Source organism: Oncorhynchus mykiss, chromosome 19 (genome assembly GCF_013265735.2).
Source record: "Oncorhynchus mykiss isolate Arlee chromosome 19, USDA_OmykA_1.1, whole genome shotgun sequence".
Taxonomy (NCBI): domain Eukaryota; kingdom Metazoa; phylum Chordata; class Actinopteri; order Salmoniformes; family Salmonidae; genus Oncorhynchus; species Oncorhynchus mykiss.
Window position 1 is genome coordinate 63,374,394 of NC_048583.1, and position 21,335 is coordinate 63,395,728.

The 21,335-nt window shown below is 41.7% G+C and overlaps 1 pseudogene; it reads left to right on the forward strand.

Moving 5' to 3' along the window:
• Window positions 1-6,514: 6,514 nt before the first annotated feature.
• The window catches only part of LOC110498409, a 33,675-nt pseudogene continuing 18,854 nt past the window's right edge, over window positions 6,515-21,335 (forward strand).

Here is a 21,335-nt window from a genome sequence, read left to right on the forward strand (position 1 = left end):
CAGTTGTTGGGACTGCTGACCAAGGCCGGGTCTGAGGAGCTGTGTGGCGTAGCACGGTCAGATGATGATGATGATGATGATGATGATAATAATCACAGTGGTTGTCGAGGGTACAACAGGTCACCTGTTGTACCCTCGACAACCACTGTGATTATTACCTCAAGAATAAATGTCAGTTGGCTTTTCGTAGCCCATCATTCAGAGTTAGAGACAGCAGGTGTGGTAGAGAGAGTCCAAAACAGCAGGTCCTGGACAAGGTCCAGTGACAAGGTACCAGGCAGAACAGTTGAAACTGGAGCAGCAGCACGACCAGGTGGACTGGGGACAGCAACGAGTCATTAGGCCAGGTAGTCCTGAGGCATGGTCCTAGGGCTTAGGTCCTCTGAGAGAAATAGAGAATTAGAGAGAGCATACTTAAATTCACACAAGACACCGGATAAGACAGGAGAAATACTCCAGATATAACAGACTGACCCTAGCCCCCCGACATAAACTACTGCAGCATAAATACTGGAGGCTGAGACAGGAGGGGTCAGGAGACACTGTGGCCCCATCCGATGATACCCCCGAACAGGGCCAAACAGGCAGGATATAACCCCAACCACTTTGCCAAGGTACAGCCCCAATACCACTGGAGGGATATCGTCAACCACCAACCTACTACCCTGAGACAAGGCTGAGTATAGCCCACGAAGACCTCCCCCACGGCACGAACCCGAGGGGGCGCCAACTCAATCATAGGACCTACTGAATAAATGAGTCTTAAACAAAGACTTAAAGGTTGAGACCGAGTCTGCGTCTCACATGAATAGGCAGACCATTCCATAAAAATGGAGCTCTATAGGAGAAAGCCCTGCCTCCAGCTGTTTGCTTAGAAATTTTAGGGACAATTAGGAGGCCTGCGTCTTGTGACCGTAGCGTACGTGTAGGTATGTACGGCAGGACCAAATCAGAGAGATAGGTAGGAGCAAGCCCATGTAATGCTTTGTAGGTTAGCAGTAAAACCTTGAAATCAGCCCTTGCTTTGACAGGAAGCCAGTGTAGGGAGGCTAGCACTGGAGTAATATGATCACATTTTTTGGTTCTAGTCAGGATTCTAGCAGCCGTATTTAGCACTAACTGAAGTTTATTTAGTGCTTTATCCGGGTAGCCGGAAAGTAGAGCATTGCAGTAGTCTAACCTAGAAGTGACAAAAGCATGGATTAATTTTTCTGCATCATTTTTAGACAGAAAGTTTCTGATTTTTGCAACGTTACGTAGATGGAAAAAAGCTGTCCTTGAAACAGTCTTGATATGTTCGTCAAAAGAGAGATCAGGGTCCAGAGTAATGCCGAGGTCCTTCACAGTTTTATTTGAGACGACTGTACAACCATTAAGATGAATTGTCAGATTCAACAGAAGATCTCTTTGTTTTTTGGGACCTAGAACAAACACCTCTGTTTTGTCCGAGTTTAAAGGTAAAACATTTGCCTCCATCCACTTCCTTATGTCTGAAACACAGGCTTCCAGGGAGGGCCATGTTGGGGCTTCACCATGGAGGGCCTGGAGGGACACTGAATGTACAGTTGATTTGTCAGAAGACAAACCATCCACAGAGACAAACTGATATCTCTCTGACAGATACGATCTAAACCAGGCCAGAACTTGTCCGTGTAGACCAATTTGGGTTTCCAATCTCTCCAAAAGAATGTGGTGATCGATGGTATCAAAAGCAGCACTAAGGTCTAGGAGCACGAGGACAGATGCAGAGCCTCGGTCTGACGCCATTAAAAGGTAATTTACCACCTTCACAAGTGCCGTCTCAGTGCTATGATGGGGTCTAAAACCAGACTGAAGCATTTCGTATACATTGTTTGTCTTCAGGAAGGCAGTGAGTTGCTGTGCAACAGCCTTTTCTAAACTTGTTTGAGAGGAATGGGAGATTCGATATAGGCCGATAGTTTTTTATATTTTCTGGGTCAAGTTTTGGCTTTTTCAAGAGAGGCTTTATTACTGCCACTTTTAGTGAGTTTGGTACACATCCGGTGGATAGAGAGCCGTTTATTATGTTCAACATAGGAGGGCCAAGCACAGGAAGCAGCTCTTTCAGTAGTTTAGTTGGAATAGGGTCCAGTATGCTGCTTGAAGGTTTAGAGGCCATGACTATTTTCATCAATGTGTCAAGAGATATAGTATTAAAAAACTTATGTGTCTCCCTTGATCCCAGACTCGGGACAACTGAGCTTTGGAGAAACACGCAGATTTAAAGAGGAATCCATAATTTGCTTTCTAATGATCATGATCTTTTCCTCAAAGAAGTTCATGAATTTATTACTGCTGAAGTGAAAGCCATCCCCTCTTGGAGAATGCTGCTTTTTAGTTAGCTTTGCGACAGTTGAAAAAATAGGATGATCGAGCAGCAGTGAGGGCTCTTCGATACTGCACGGTACTGTCTTTCCAAGCTAGTCGGAAGACTTCCAGTTTGGTGTGGCGCCATTTCCGTTCCACTTTTCTGGAAGCTTTCTTCAGAGCTCGGGTATTTTCTGTATATCAGGGAGCTAGTTTCTAATGACAAATGTTTTTTGCTTTTAGGGGTGCGACTGCATCTAGGGTATTACGCAAGGTTACATTTAGATCCCCCGTTAGGTGGTTAACTGATTTTTGTACTCTGACGTCCTTGGGTAGGTGGAGGGAGTCTGGAAGAGCATCTAGGAATCTTTGGGTTGTCTGAGAATTTATAGCACGGCTTTTGATGATCCTTGGTTGGGGTCTGAGCAGATTATTTGTTGCAATTGCAAACATAATAAAATGGTGGTTCGATAGTCTGAGGAAAAACATTTAAGATCCACAACATTTATCCACAATATTTATTCCACGGGACAAAACTAGGTCCAGAGTATGACTGTGGCATGTTGGACAAAACCCACTGAGTCGATGATGGCTCCGAAAGCCTTTTGGAGTGGGTCTGTGGACTTTTCCATGTGAATATTAAAGTCACCAAAAATTAGAATATTATCCGCTATGACTACAGGGTCCAATAGGAATTCAGGGAACTCAATGAGGAATGCTGTATATGGCCCAGGAGGCCTGTAAACAGTAGCTATAGAAGGTGATTGAGTAGGCTGCATAGATTTCATGACGACTAGAAGCTCAAAAGATGAAAATGCAGTAATTTTTTGTTGTTGTAAATTTAAATTTGCTATCGTAAATGTTAGCAACACCTCCGCCTTTGCGGGATGCGTGGGGGGTATGGTCACTAATGTAACCAGGAGGAGAAGCCTCATTTAACACAGTAAATTCATCAGGCTTAAGCCATGTTTCAGTCAGGCCAATCACATCAATATTAGGATCAGTGATTAGTTCATTGACTATAACTGCCTTGGAAGTGAGGGATCTAACATTTAAGTAGCCCTATTTTGAGATGTGAGGTATCACAATCTCTTTCAATAACGGCAGGAATGGAGGAGGTCTTTATTCTAGTGAGATTGCTAAGGCGAACACTGACATGTTTAGTTTTGCTCAACCTAGATCAAGGCATAGTCTCAATGGGAATGGCTGAGCTGACTACACTGACTGTGCCAGTGGCAGACTCCACTAAGCTGGCAGGGTGGCTATCTCATTGTGGAGCTAGAGCAGTTAGAGCCCTGTCTATGTTCGTGGATAAGATGAGAGCACCCCTCCCGGCCAGGCTTGGTCCTGTTTGTGGGTGAGTCCCAGAAAGAGGGCCAATTATCTACAAATTCTATCTTTTGGAAGGTGCAGAAAACAGTTTTCAACCAGCGATTGAGTTGTGAGACTCTGCTGTAGAGCTCATCACTCCCCCTAACTGGGAGGGGCCAGAGACAATTACTGCTGTAGAGCTCATCACTCCCCCTAACTGGGAGGGGCCAGAGACAGTTACTGCTATAGAGCTCATCACTCCCCCTAACTGGGAGGGGCCAGAGACAATTACTGCTGTAGAGCTCATCACTCCCCCTAACTGGGAGGGGCCAGAGACAATTACTGCTGTAGAGCTCATCACTCCCCCTAACTGGGAGGGGCCAGAGACAGTTACTGCTATAGAGCTCATCACTCCCCCTAACTGGGAGGGGCCAGAGACAATTACTGCTGTAGAGCTCATCACTCCCCCTAACTGGGAGGGGCCAGAGACAATTACTGCTGTAGAGCTCATCACTCCCCCTAACTGGGAGGGGCCAGAGACAGTTACTGCTATAGAGCTCATCACTCCCCCTAACTGGGAGGGGCCAGAGACAATTACTGCTGTAGAGCTCATCACTCCCCCTAACTGGGAGGGGCCAGAGACAGTTACTGCTATAGAGCTCATCACTCCCCCTAACTGGGAGGGGCCAGAGACAGTTACTGCTATAGAGCTCATCACTCCCCCTAACTGGGAGGGGGCCAGAGACAATTACTGTTGTAGAGCTCATCACTCCCCATAACTGGGAGAGGCCAGAGACTCTGCTGTAGAGCTCATCACTCCCCCTAACTGGGAGGGGGCCTGAGACTCTGCTGTAGAGCTCATCACTCCCCCTAACTGGGAGGGGGCCAGAGCCTCTGCTGTAGAGCTCATCACTCCCCCTAACTGGAAGGGGGCCAGAGACTCTGCTGTAGAGCTCATCACTCCCCATAACTTGGAGGGGGCCAGAGACTCTGCTGTAGAGCTCATCACTCCCCATAACTGGGAGGGGGCCAGAGACATTTACTCGATGCCTACACATCTTTCTAGCTGATTTACACGCAGAAGCTATGTTGCGCTTGGTGACCTCTGACTGTTTCATCCTAACATCGTTAGTGCCGACGTGGATAACAATATCTCTATACTCTCTACACTCACCAGTTTTAGCTTTAGCCAGCACCATCTTCAGATTAGCCTTTACGTTGGTAGCCCTGCCCCCTGGTGAACAGTGTATGGATGGATGGATGATTGATTATTTTTAAGTCTAATACTGTGGGTAATGGAGTCGCCAATAACTAGGGTGTTCAATTTGTCAGAGCTAATGGTGGAATGCTTTGGCATTTCAGACCCCGAAACGGGAGGAGGAGGAGAGACCAGAGAAGGCTCGGCCTCTGACTCCGACCCGCTGCTTAATGGTGAGAACCGGTTGAAAGTTTCTGTTGGCTGAATGAGCGACACCGGTTGAGCATTCCTACAGCATTTCCCTCCAGAAGCCGTGCGAAGGGATTTATACTACTATCTGTACTTATTGGTGGCACAGACGCTGTTTCATCCTTTCCTACACTGAAATTACCCTTGCCTAACGATATGCGTCTGAAGCTGGGGTTGCAGCACAGCTATCCTCGCCGTAAGGCGATCGTTCTCCTGTATAATATGAGTACAGCGACTGTAACTAGAAGGCATCATGTTAATGTTACTACTTCGGCTGGTGGAGGTCCTGGAGAACCATGTCCGTCCGAGGTGAACAAGTTGAATGGAAAAAAGTAGAGCGAGGGGGAAAAATAAAAAATATAAAACCAGTCATTAAAAAGTGAAAACCGTCAAGTTGTCAGGTAGCAACAAACTGCAGGGACTGGGAGACTAGTCAGGATCGAGGGAAATATGAACAAACCTGCTCCAGACCGGTGCGCCATAACCATTCAGAGCTGCAGTAGGCCTATATGCAAATAGGCCATTGCCAAATATGAATCTCTGCCATTCACTTTGAACTGGACTGTGTTTACAGCATGAGCGGTCATGAGTAGATGTGTTTGTTTTGAGTTCAAAGTTAGAGCTACATGTAGCCATGGAAACATGGCTCACTCGAGACACGCTATCGGAGTCGGTGCAGCCAGCTGGTTTCTTCACGCATTGCGCCGACAGAAACAACCATCTTTCTGGTAAGAAGAGGGACGGGGGCGTGTGCCTTATGATTAACGAGACGTGGTGTGATCATAACAACATACAGGAACTCAAGTCCTTCTGTTCACATGACTTAGAATTCCTCACAATCAAATGTCGACAGCATTATCTACCAAGATAATTCTCTTTGATTAGAATCACAGCCGTATGTATTCCCCCACCAAGCAGACACATCAATGGCCCTGAATGAACTATTTGACTCTATGAAAACTGGAAACCACATATCCTGAGGCTGCATTCATTGTAGCTGGGGATTTTAACAAGGCTAATCTGAAAGCAAGACTCCCTAAATTCTATCAGCATATCGATTGTGCTACCAGGGCTGGTAAAACTCTGGATCGTTGTTATTCTAACTTCCGCGACGCATATAAGGCCTCCCCCGCCCTCCTTTCGGAAAAGCTGACCACGACTCCATTTTGTTGCTTACAGTGCTCTCGCAGGTACTCACTCACAACATACACATTCAGATATCATCTCAGACATACCGAGGCTGTTAGTTATTAGTCCGATTTGATATGCTGACTCGAACTATTGTCATCTTTTCAAGTGGCGGAGCTGGAGACGTTGAGAATGAAGACTGTTTAGGTATTTAACCTGATCACATAGTATCTTTTGAAATAGTGTTGTAGTAGCTGTAGTAGCTGTGGTAGTAGTCTTTCTATGATCGTCCTTTATGTAATGATTGTGGAACATGCAGACATTCTAGAACTCAACGCCATCGTTGGAACCCCGAGGAAAGAGAATGTTATGACGGAACAGGAAAAAGGTAGATTTCTGTTCTCAAATGGAAACTTCATTTAAGACTTAGTCTGAGGTGATTTCTGCTTGCTAATGGGCCTCAACACTGTCAGTGTTTTTGCACTTCACAATGCTAATTCTTTAACAAACTCCCGTACGGTATATATTGACTTATATAAACTCTTGACACACTGAACAGTAAGGTTTTCCCTCAAATATCTACACTCCACTTACACTGAACAAAAATATAAATGAAACATGAAACAATTTTACAGTTACAGTTTATATAAAGAAATCAGTACATTTAAATAAATTCATTAGGCCCTAATCTATGGATTTCACATGACTGGGCAGGGGCACAGCCATGCGTGTGTCTGGGAGGGTATTGGCCCACCCACTGGGGGAGTCAGGTCCAGCCAATCGGAATGAGTTTTTCCCCACAAAAAAAGGCTTTATTACAGACAGAAATACTCCTCAGTTTCATCAGCTGTCCTGGTGGCTGGTCTCAGACGATCAGGTGAAGAAGCTGAATGTGGAGGTCCTGGGCTGGCGAGGTTACACGTGGTCTGCGGGTTGTGAGGCCGGTTGGTTGTACTGCCAAATTCTCTAAAACAACATTGGAGGTGGCTTATGGTAGAGAAATGAACATTTGATTATCTGGCAACAGCTCTGGTGGACATTCCTGCAGTCAGCATACCAATTGCACGCTCCCTCAAAACTTGAGACATCTGTGGCATTGTGTTGTGTGATAAAACTGCACATTTTAGAGTGGCCTTTTATTGTCCCCAGCACAAGGTACACCTGTGTAATGATCAGCTTCTTGATATGCCACACCTGAAATGGAGAAATGCTCACTAACAGGGATAAGAACAACATTTTAGAGAAATACGCTTTTTGTGTGAATGGAACATTTTATATTTTCATATTTTATTTCAACTCATGAAACATGAGAACAACACTTTACATATTGCGTTTATATTTTAGTTCAGTATACGTTAAATAAACTGCGTTGACTTAACATCGTGACGTTGAGAATCTAGATGTCTTGAACTATAATGTCGTTCTGTTGTTGATGAGAGTGTCAGATGGATCAGTTGATTATTCAAAAGTTCATTATTTAGTTAGTTTAGTTGATTAGGATCCCATTAGCTGTTGCTCATGCAGCAGAAACTCTTCCTGAGTCCATGGATAATGATTGTGTGTTCAGACTTAGACAAAAAATCAGATGAATCGACTGGAGAGACTTGCGTGTGCCGAGGACAGAGTGGAGTCAGACATCCTTGACAGACGGGAGTTCTCTCCCAGCCGCCTCAGAGCAGATAGCAGAGCTGAGGGCTGAGCTGGAGAAGAGAGAGCAGGCCCTGAAAGACGACCAGGAGGAACGAGACACACTCGTCATCACGCAGGAAGAACTGGACCGACAGAACAGGGAAGCTACACAGGTCTGGTTTGAACTTGTGTTTTAATCAACCAATCTAATCTATTTATAATGCCCTTTTTAAAGCAGCAGTAGTCCCCCCCCTAGAGAGGAAATGGATGATCCCCCTAGAGAGGGAATGGATGATCCCCCCCCTAGAGAGGAAATGGCTGATCCCCCTAGAGAGGGAATGGATGATCCCCCCCCTAGAGAGGAAATGGCTGATCACCTAGAGAGGAAATGGCTGATCACCTAGAGAGGAAATGGATGATCACCTAGAGAGAAAATGGATGATCACCTAGAGAGGAAATGGCTGATCACCTAGAGAGGAAATGGCTGATCACCTAGAGAGGAAATGGCTGATCACCTAGAGAGGAAATGGATGATCACCTAGAGAGGAAATGGATGATCACCTAGAGAGGAAATGGATGATCACCTAGAGAGGAAATGGATGATCACCTAGAGAGGAAATGGATGATCACCTAGAGAGGAAATGGATGATCCCCTAGAATATATTTAAAGGTTGATCAGGTTGTGGTTGGTGACACTCACTTTTAGTCTGACGATGTTAAACAAAAGTCTACGAAACAGTTATATTAGTTTCGACACACAGCAATGTAACACTTCCTGGATCTGGAACAGCCAATCACAACCAATGCCTGAAGCAGTGCACCATGCACTGATATATTGGCCGTGTATAGGAAGGAATGTGTTGATATTAATATATTGGCCGTGTATAGGAAGGAATGTGTTGATATTAATATATTGGTCGTGTATAGGAAGGAATGTGTTGATATTAATATATTGGTCGTGTATAGGAAGGAATGTGTTGATAATAATATATTGGCCGTGTATAGGAAGGAATGTGTTGATATTAATATATTGGTCGTGTATAGGAAGGAATGTGTTGATATTAATATATTGGTCATGTATAGGAAGGAATGTGTTGTTGATATTAATATATTGGTCGTGTATAGGAAGGAATGTGTTGATATTAATATATTGGTCGTGTATAGGAAGGAATGTGTTGATATTAATATATTGGTTGTGTATAGGAAGGAATGTGTTGATATGAATATATTGGTCGTGTATAGGAAGGAATGTGTTGATATGAATATATTGGTCGTGTATAGGAAGGAATGTGTTGATATTAATATATTGGTCGTGTATAGGAAGGAATGTGTTGATATTAATATATTGGTCGTGTATAGGAAGGAATGTGTTCATATGAATATATTGGCCGTGTATAGGAAGGAATGTGTTGATAAGGAATGTGTTGATATTAATATATTGATCGTGTATAGGAAGGAATGTGTTGATAAGGAATGTGTTGATATTAATATATTGATCGTGTATAGGAAGGAATGTGTTGATATTAATATATTGATCGTGTATAGGAAGGAATGTGTTCATATGAATATATTGGTCGTGTATAGGAAGGAATGTGTTGATATTAATATATTGGTCATGTATAGGAAGGAATGTGTTGTTGATATTAATATATTGATCGTGTATAGGAAGGAATGTGTTGATAATAATATATTGGTTGTGTATAGGAAGGAATGTGTTGATATTAATATATTGGTCGTGTATAGGAAGGAATGTGTTGATATTAATATATTGGCCGTGTATAGGAAGGAATGTGTTGATATGAATATATTGGTCGTGTATAGGAAGGAATGTGTTGATATTAATATATTGGTCGTGTATAGGAAGGAATGTGTTGATAATAATATATTGGTTGTGTATAGGAAGGAATGTGTTGATATTAATATATTGGCCGTGTATAGGAAGGAATGTGTTGATAATAATATATTGGCCGTGTATAGGAAGGAATGTGTTGATATGAATATATTGGTCGTGTATAGGAAGGAATGTGTTGATATTAATATATTGGCCGTGTATAGGAAGGAATGTGTTGATATTAATATATTGGTCGTGTATAGGAAGGAATGTGTTGATATTAATATATTGGTCGTGTATAGGAAGGAATGTGTTGATAAGGAATGTGTTGATATTAATATATTGATCGTGTATAGGAAGGAATGTGTTCATATGAATATATTGGCCGTGTATAGGAAGGAATGTGTTGATAATAATATATTGGTCGTGTATAGGAAGGAATGTGTTGATATTAATATATTGGTCGTGTATAGGAAGGAATGTGTTGATAAGGAATGTGTTGATATGAATATATTGATCGTGTATAGGAAGGAATGTGTTGATATTAATATATTGGTCGTGTATAGGAAGGAATGTGTTGATAATAATATATTGGTCGTGTATAGGAAGGAATGTGTTGATATTAATATATTGGCCGTGTATAGGAAGGAATGTGTTGATATTAATATATTGGCCGTGTATAGGAAGGAATGTGTTGATATTAATATATTGGCCGTGTATAGGAAGGAATGTGTTGATAAGGAATGTGTTGTTGATAATAATATATTGGTTGTGTATATGAAGGAATGTGTTGATAAGGAATGTGTTGTTGATAATAATATATTGGCCGTGTATAGGAAGGAATGTGTTGATATTAATATATTGGTCGTGTATAGGAAGGAATGTGTTGATATTAATATATTGGCCGTGTATAGGAAGGAATGTGTTGATAAGGAATGTGTTGATATTAATATATTGGTCGTGTATAGGAAGGAATGTGTTGATAATAATATATTGGTCGTGTATAGGAAGGAATGTGTTGATATGAATATATTGGTCGTGTATAGGAAGGAATGTGTTGATATGAATATATTGATCGTGTATAGGAAGGAATGTGTTGATAATAATATATTGATCGTGTATAGGAAGGAATGTGTTGATATTAATATATTGATCGTGTATATGAAGGAATGTGTTGATATGAATATATTGGTCGTGTATAGGAAGGAATGTGTTGTTGATATTAATATATTGGTCGTGTATAGGAAGGAATGTGTTGATATTAATATATTGGTCGTGTATAGGAAGGAATGTGTTGATATTAATATATTGGTCGTGTATAGGAAGGAATGTGTTGATATTAATATATTGGCCGTGTATAGGAAGGAATGTGTTGATATTAATATATTGGCCGTGTATAGGAAGGAATGTGTTGATATTAATATATTGGCCGTGTATAGGAAGGAATGTGTTGATATTAATATATTGGCCGTGTATAGGAAGGAATGTGTTGATAATAATATATTGGCCGTGTATAGGAAGGAATGTGTTGATAATAATATATTGGTCATGTATAGGAAGGAATGTGTTGATAATAATATATTGGCCGTGTATAGGAAGGAATGTGTTGATATTAATATATTGATCGTGTATAGGAAGGAATGTGTTGATATTAATATATTGATCGTGTATAGGAAGGAATGTGTTGATATTAATATATTGATCGTGTATAGGAAGGAATGTGTTGATATTAATATATTGGTCGTGTATAGGAAGGAATGTGTTGATAATAATATATTGGTCATGTATAGGAAGGAATGTGTTGATAATAATATATTGGTCGTGTATAGGAAGGAATGTGTTCATATGAATATATTGGCCGTGTATAGGAAGGAATGTGTTGATAATAATATATTGGCCGTGTATAGGAAGGAATGTGTTGATAATAATATATTGGTTGTGTATAGGAAGGAATGTGTTGATAAGGAATGTGTTGTTGATAATAATATATTGGCCGTGTATAGGAAGGAATGTGTTGATAATAATATATTGGTTGTGTATATGAAGGAATGTGTTGATAAGGAATGTGTTGTTGATAATAATATATTGGCCGTGTATAGGAAGGAATGTGTTGATAAGGAATGTGTTGATATTAATATATTGGTCGTGTATAGGAAGGAATGTGTTGATATGAATATATTGGCCGTGTATAGGAAGGAATGTGTTGATATTAATATATTGGTCGTGTATAGGAAGGAATGTGTTGATATGAATATATTGGCCGTGTATAGGAAGGAATGTGTTGATATTAATATATTGGTCGTGTATAGGAAGGAATGTGTTGATATGAATATATTGATCGTGTATAGGAAGGAATGTGTTGATATTAATATATTGATCGTGTATAGGAAGGAATGTGTTGATATTAATATATTGATCGTGTATAGGAAGGAATGTGTTGATATTAATATATTGATCGTGTATAGGAAGGAATGTGTTGATATGAATATATTGATCGTGTATAGGAAGGAATGTGTTGATATTAATATATTGATCGTGTATAGGAAGGAATGTGTTGATATTAATATATTGATCGTGTATAGGAAGGAATGTGTTGATATTAATATATTGATCGTGTATAGGAAGGAATGTGTTGTTGATAATAATATATTGGCCGTGTATAGGAAGGAATGTGTTGATATGAATATATTGATCGTGTATAGGAAGGAATGTGTTGATATTAATATATTGATCGTGTATAGGAAGGAATGTGTTGATATTAATATATTGATCGTGTATAGGAAGGAATGTGTTGATATGAATATATTGATCGTGTATAGGAAGGAATGTGTTGATATGAATATATTGATCGTGTATAGGAAGGAATGTGTTGATATGAATATATTGGCCGTGTATAGGAAGGAATGTGTTGATATTAATATATTGGTCGTGTATAGGAAGGAATGTGTTGATATGAATATATTGATCGTGTATAGGAAGGAATGTGTTGATATGAATATATTGATCGTGTATAGGAAGGAATGTGTTGATATTAATATATTGATCGTGTATAGGAAGGAATGTGTTGATATGAATATATTGGTCGTGTATAGGAAGGAATGTGTTGATATGAATATATTGATCGTGTATAGGAAGGAATGTGTTGATATTAATATATTGGCCGTGTATAGGAAGGAATGTGTTGTTGATATTAATATATTGGCCGTGTATAGGAAGGAATGTGTTGATATTAATATATTGGTCGTGTATAGGAAGGAATGTGTTGATATGAATATATTGATCGTGTATAGGAAGGAATGTGTTGATATTAATATATTGGCCGTGTATAGGAAGGAATGTGTTGATATTAATATATTGATCGTGTATAGGAAGGAATGTGTTGATATTAATATATTGGTCGTGTATAGGAAGGAATGTGTTGATATGAATATATTGATCGTGTATAGGAAGGAATGTGTTGATATGAATATATTGATCGTGTATAGGAAGGAATGTGTTGTTGATATGAATATATTGGTTGTGTATAGGAAGGAATGTGTTGATATGAATATATTGGTCGTGTATAGGAAGGAATGTGTTGATATTAATATATTGGTCGTGTATAGGAAGGAATGTGTTGATATTAATATATTGGTCGTGTATAGGAAGGAATGTGTTGATATTAATATATTGATCGTGTATAGGAAGGAATGTGTTGATAATAATATATTGGTTGTGTATAGGAAGGAATGTGTTGATAATAATATATTGATCGTGTATAGGAAGGAATGTGTTGATATTAATATATTGATCGTGTATAGGAAGGAATGTGTTCATATGAATATATTGGCCGTGTATAGGAAGGAATGTGTTGATAATAATATATTGATCGTGTATAGGAAGGAATGTGTTGATAATAATATATTGATCGTGTATAGGAAGGAATGTGTTGATAATAATATATTGATCGTGTATAGGAAGGAATGTGTTGATAATAATATATTGATCGTGTATAGGAAGGAATGTGTTGATATTAATATATTGGCCGTGTATAGGAAGGAATGTGTTGTTGATAATAATATATTGGCCGTGTATAGGAAGGAATGTGTTGATAAGGAATGTGTTGATATTAATATATTGATCGTGTATAGGAAGGAATGTGTTGATATGAATATATTGATCGTGTATAGGAAGGAATGTGTTGATAATAATATATTGGTCGTGTATAGGAAGGAATGTGTTGATATTAATATATTGATCGTGTATAGGAAGGAATGTGTTGATATTAATATATTGATCGTGTATAGGAAGGAATGTGTTGATATTAATATATTGGCCGTGTATAGGAAGGAATGTGTTGATATTAATATATTGGTCGTGTATAGGAAGGAATGTGTTGATATTAATATATTGGCCGTGTATAGGAAGGAATGTGTTGATATTAATATATTGATCGTGTATAGGAAGGAATGTGTTGATAATAATATATTATTGATATATTGGTCGTGTATAGGAAGGAATGTGTTGATAAGGAATGTGTTGATATTAATATATTGATCGTGTATAGGAAGGAATGTGTTGATATTAATATATTGATCGTGTATAGGAAGGAATGTGTTGATATTAATATATTGATCGTGTATAGGAAGGAATGTGTTGATATTAATATATTGATCGTGTATAGGAAGGAATGTGTTGATATTAATATATTGGCCGTGTATAGGAAGGAATGTGTTGATATTAATATATTGGCCGTGTATAGGAAGGAATGTGTTGATATTAATATATTGATCGTGTATAGGAAGGAATGTGTTGATATTGATATATTGGTTGTGTATAGGAAGGAATGTGTTGATATTAATATATTGATCGTGTATAGGAAGGAATGTGTTGATATTAATATATTGGTCGTGTATAGGAAGGAATGTGTTGATATTAATATATTGATCGTGTATAGGAAGGAATGTGTTGATATTAATATATTGGTCGTGTATAGGAAGGAATGTGTTGATATGAATATATTGATCATGTATAGGAAGGAATGTGTTGATATTAATATATTGGCCGTGTATAGGAAGGAATGTGTTGATAAGGAATGTGTTGATATTAATATATTGGTCGTGTATAGGAAGGAATGTGTTGTTGATATTAATATATTGGTCGTGTATAGGAAGGAATGTGTTGATATTAATATATTGGCCGTGTATAGGAAGGAATGTGTTGATAAGGAATGTGTTGATATTAATATATTGATCGTGTATAGGAAGGAATGTGTTGATATTAATATATTGGTCGTGTATAGGAAGGAATGTGTTGATATTAATATATTGGTTGTGTATAGGAAGGAATGTGTTGATATTCATATATTGGTCGTGTATAGGAAGGATTGTGTTGATATTGATATATTGGTTGTGTATAGGAAGGAATGTGTTCATATGAATATATTGGCCGTGTATAGGAAGGAATGTGTTGATATTAATATATTGGTCATGTATAGGAAGGAATGTGTTGATATTAATATATTGGTCATGTATAGGAAGGAATGTGTTGATATGAATATATTGGTCGTGTATAGGAAGGAATGTGTTGATATTAATATATTGGTCGTGTATAGGAAGGAATGTGTTGATATTAATATATTGATCGTGTATAGGAAGGAATGTGTTGTTGATAATAATATATTGGCCGTGTATAAGAAGGAATGTGTTGTTGATAATAATATATTGGCCGTGTATAAGAAGGAATGTGTTGATATTCATATATTGGCCGTGTATAGGAAGGAATGTGTTGATATTAATATATTGGTTGTGTATATGAAGGAATGTGTTGATATGAATATATTGGCCGTGTATAGGAAGGAATGTGTTGATATTAATATATTGGCCGTGTATAGGAAGGAATGTGTTGATATTGATATATTGGTCGTGTATAGGAAGGAATGTGTTGATATTCATATATTGATCGTGTATAGGAAGGAATGTGTTGATATTGATATATTGGTCGTGTATAGGAAGGAATGTGTTGATATTCATATATTGATCGTGTATAGGAAGGAATGTGTTGATATTAATATATTGGTCGTGTATAGGAAGGAATGTGTTGTTGATATTAATATATTGATCGTGTATAGGAAGGAATGTGTTGATATTGATATATTGGTCGTGTATAAGAAGGAATGTGTTGATATTGATATATTGGTCGTGTATAGGAAGGAATGTGTTGATATTCATATATTGGTCGTGTATAGGAAGGAATGTGTTGATATTGATATATTGGTCGTGTATAGGAAGGAATGTGTTGATATTGGGATATACACAGCGTCTTAGACCATGTTGAAAAAGAAAGTCCATCAAGGATTACCACATGTTTTTAATGATTTAACTCCCTTTACATAATTTAGACTTAATAAAGTAAGACTACCTATAAAATGGTTATCGAGATGCTATTATTCTGTTCTTGTGTCTCCATGCAGCATGTGATCTCAGTGAAGGAGAAGCTCTCTGTTCAGCTGAAGGAGTCTGAGACTGAGGTGTTCAGGTTGCAGTCAGAGCTCAGTACCACCACTGACCAGAGGGTGGCGCTACAGGAAGAACTACAGGCCCAACAGGAGAAACTGAGCTAGAGTGCTTACACCCTGAACCACCTCCACATGGGCAAGCAGCAGCTGGAGGCCACCGTCAAGGAGTTGAGGGAGAAACTTGGACGGGCAACAGCGATGGGCAAAGAGAACCAGGTGCTCCAGAGAACCGTACAGGAGAGGGAGGAGCAGCTGTCTGCTGCCCGGGCAGAGCTGTGCGAGGCTGGGGAGAGAGGGAGAGAATCCGGGGGGTCCGGAGAGGAGCTGGAGGAGCTCAGGAGAGAGCTGACTGAGATGAGGAGCTCCCAGGAGAAGGTGATTTTCAGAAGACTACGAGATGGAGATGGAGAAGCAGAGGCTGAAGACAGAGGCTGACCAGGCCCAGGGGAGGTTAGAGGAGCTGGCCAGGCAGGTCAGGGAGGTCCAGGATGCTCTCGGCAGGACCGTCCTGGAGAAGGACACCCACATCGAGGCTTTGAAGCTGGAGAAGAGCCAGCTGGAAGGGGAGCTGATCCAGGCAGAGAGGGGCCTCCAGGAGCAGGTCAGGCAGTACCAGCAGACCATCGAGGAGCTGACCGCTGCCCGCTCCATGGACGCCTCGGCACTGCAGGTCCACTGTTGTTTCACTACTGTTTTACTATCTTCGTGTATCTACATTCACATGTTTGTTTTTTTTATCTTTTCACTTTTGTAGCACTTTGACAATTAACTGTATTTTTTATTTTTTTGGTAAGAAATGTGTTGTACTAATAGCTTGATTATTTTCAGACGGCGCATGAGAGGAGGGTGAAGTTGAACCTGGAGAAGAACCTGGAGAAGAACCTGGCGATGAACCCGGAGAAGAACCTGGAGATGAACCTGGAGATGAACCTGGAGATGAACCTGGAGAAGAACCTGTAGATGAACCTGGAGAAGAACCTGGAGATGAACCTGGAGAAGAACCTGGAGATGAACCTGGAGAAGAACCTGGAGATGAACCTGGAGATGAACCTGGAGAAGAACCTGGAGAAGAACCTGGAGATGAGAACATGAGAGCTAACATGGCCGCCACCCAGAGGGAGCTGGAGGCCGTGGTCCAGGCAGCCACCCAGGAGGCTGAGACCCTGAGAGCCAACATGGCCGCCGCCCAGAGGGAGCTGGAGGCCGGGGTCCAGGCAGCCACCCAGGAGGCTGAGACCCTGAGAGCCAACATGGCCGCCGCCCAGAGGGAGCTGGAGGCCGGGGTCCAGGCAGCCACCCAGGGGGCTGAGACCCTGAGAGCCAACATGGCCGCCACCCAGAGGGAGCTGGAGGCCGGGGTCCAGGCAGCCACCCAGTAGGCTGAGACCCTGAGAGCCAACATGGCCGCCGCCCAGAGGGAGCTGGAGGCCAGGGTCCAGGCAGCCACCCAGGGGGCTGAGACCCTGAGAGCCAACATGGCCGCCACCCAGAGGGAGCTGGAGGCCAGGGTCCAGGCAGCCACCCAGGGGGCTGAGACCCTGAGAGCCAACATGGCCGCCACCCAGAGGGAGCTGGAGGCCAGGGTCCAGGCAGCCACCCAGTAGGCTGAGACCCTGAGAGCCAACATGGCCGCCGCCCAGAGGGAGCTGGAGGCCAGGGTCCAGGCAGCCACCCAGGGGGCTGAGACCCTGAGAGGAGCTCTGGAGGAGAAGGACAAGCAGCTGGGAGGCGTGAAGGAAGACAACAGCCACCTGAAGGTAAGTCCACAACATGTACTGTGTACAGTGTCTATTTTGTATACAGTGGTACTGTGTGTTGGAGACAATTTTTTCCCTTGGGATATTAACATTAAATCCTATCCTATAAGGAGGAGATAGAGCGTCTGAGGGACCAGCAGAGTAGACCCCAGCCCCCCGGCCTGGCTGAGCCACGCACCCCGGACATCATCAACGGTAACACATCCTGTCATATCTCTTGTTGTTTTTGAAAATAAATATATATGTATTGTATTTGCTGCTAAATGAACAGCCTTATTGAGCACATTAACATGAACCACAGAACTGGAGACGGACATCACCCAGCTGAAGACCTCAGGAGATGCCTGGAGGGGGACCATAGAGGAGCATAGAGGAGCATAGAGGACCATAGAGGACCATAGAGGAGCAGCGGGGGCACCTCCTCTCCTCCCAGCAGTCTCTCCTGGCGCAGCAGAATGAGTTGGAGCAGGCCCACCAACGCCACGAGCAGAGCAGAGAGAACTACGATAGGCTGATCCACGCGAAGGACGAGGAGATTGGGCGCCTGCAGCAGGAAGTAGTAGATCACCTCGGCCCTACCCGATACTCCCAGGAACAGGAAGTGGTCATTCTCCAACGGGAAGACGAGACCAAGTCGTCCCTGAATAACAGGGAGAACGGCAACGAGAAACACGACCTGTCCAAGATGGAGGTAGAGAGACTAGTGAAGGTATTTCCTGAATTGTTGTTGTACTCATCAGCAGCTGATGATTCGGGATGAATTACCATTCAGGATAATAAAGCATTATCTGATCTCAATTTGAAGGGCATTAAGGAGAAGGAGACGGAAATCAGCCAGCTGAATGGGAAGAACCAGAACCTCACCAGACAGCTGGACCAGCTGGTGGTCTCCAGAGAGGAGATGGGGAAGCTCAGCCAGATGGTCTAGCAGAAAGACGTAGAGATCCAGGCGCTGCACTCCCACGTCTCCCTGGGGGGGACGAGGCCACAGCCAAGACGTGATGTTCCTCCTCCAGCAGCTGCGGGCCAATGCCGTGGAGAGAGAGCAGGTCAAAATCACTATCAACTTTATTCAATTTATTACAGTTGTAAAATCCTGGGTAATTTTCCTAAAATGTCTAGATTTTCCAGAAATTCAAGTTGAAGGATTTCCTGCCTATCCCCTCCTGATTCCAGGAATCTTCCAACCAGGAATTTTGTTAAAGTTATTGGAATTTTACAACCCCAGTAATATATATTTATATATTTTTTGACTTGACTTGATTTACTGTAGGTCCTGGCGGTGCTGAATGAGAAGATGAGGGAGAACAGCCGGCTTAGGGGGGACTACCAACGCATCACGGACATTGTAGCAGGGAAGGAGGCTGTGCTCCTCAAGGTCCAGCAGGAGAACTTGAGGCTGTCCACCATGTCTGACCCCTCAGCGAGTCGAGAGATGTTCAGAGAGACCATTCAGAATTTGTCACGGATCATCAGGTATTGTTTTGTAATATATACACACAGTACCAGTCCAAAGCTTGGACACACCTACTCAAGGAGTTTTCTTTATTTTGGACTATTTTCTACTTAATAATAGTGAAGACATCAAAACTATGAAATAACACATATGGAATCATGTGGTAACTGAAAATTAAAAATATATTTTAGATTCTATAAAGTGAGGCTTTTGCCCCTTTGCCTTGATGACAGCTTTGCACACTCTTGGCATTCTCTCAACCAGCCTCATGAGGTAATCACCCAGAATAGAGAAGATAGCCCTATTTGGTAAAAGACCAAGTCCGTATTATGGCAAGAACAGCTCAAACAAGTATGCTTCTGCTGCCATGGCGATCAGGTATTGTCAGGGTGTATTTTGTTCTCGGGATTCATTTTGATTGACATATGCAGCGTTTACCTTTCGGACTGTTCGGACGTGTGAACGTAGTGCCGACGATGTGTGACCACCACCACCACCACCACCACCACCATCATCATCATCATCATCATCATGATGAATCTGGCCAGCTGGTAGAGGAGCTCCACAAGCTACAGGTAACCATCATCATCATCATCATCATCATCATCATGAATCTGGCCAGCTGGTAGAGGAGCTCCACAAGCTACAGGTAACCATCATCATCATCATCATCATCATGAATCTGGCCAGCTGGTAGAGGAGCTCCACAAGCTACAGGTAACCATCATCATCATCATCATCATCATGAATCTGGCCAGCTGGCAGAGGAGCTCCACAAGCTACAGGTAACCATCATCATCATCATCATCATCATGAATCTGGCCAGCTGGTAGAGGAGCTCCACAAGCTACAGGTAACCATCATCATCATCATCATCATCATGAATCTGGCCAGATGGTAGAGGAGCTCCATAAGCTACAGGTAACCATCATCATCATCATCATCATCATGAATCTGGCCAGCTGGTAGAGGAGCTCCACAAGCTACAGGTAACCATCATCATCATCATCATCATCATCATCATGATGAATCTGGCCAGCTGGTAGAGGAGCTCCACAAGCTACAGGTAACCATCATCATCATCATCATCATCATCATCATCATCATCATCATCATGAATCTGGCCAGCTGGTAGAGGAGCTCCACAAGCTACAGGTAACCATCATCATCATCATCATCATCATCATCATCATGAATCTGGCCAGCTGGTAGAGGAGCTCCACAAGCTACAGGTAACCATCATCATCATCATCATCATCATGAATCTGGCCAGCTGGTAGAGGAGCTCCACAAGCTACAGGTAACCATCATCATCATCATCATCATCATGAATCTGGCCAGCTGGTAGAGGAGCTCCACAAGCTACAGGTAACCATCATCATCATCATCATCATCATCATCATCATCATGAATCTGGCCAGCTGGTAGAGGAGCTCCACAAGCTACAGGTAACCATCATCATCATCATCATCATCATGAATCTGGCCAGCTGGTAGAGGAGCTCCACAAGCTACAGGTAACCATCATCATCATCATCATCATCATCATGAATCTGGCCAGCTGGTAGAGGAGCTCCACAAGCTACAGGTAACCATCATCATCATCATCATCATCATGAATCTGGCCAGCTGGTAGAGGAGCTCCACAAGCTACAGGTAACCATCATCATCATCATCATCATCATGAATCTGGCCAGCTGGTAGAGGAGCTCCACAAGCTACAGGTAACCATCATCATCATCATCATCATCATCATCATCATCATGAATCTGGCCAGCTGGTAGAGGAGCTCCACAAGCTACAGGTAACCATCATCATCATCATCATCATCATGAATCTGGCCAGCTGGCAGAGGAGCTCCACAAGCTACAGGTAACCATCATCATCATCATCATCATCATCATGAATCTGGCCAGCTGGTAGAGGAGCTCCACAAGCTACAGGTAACCATCA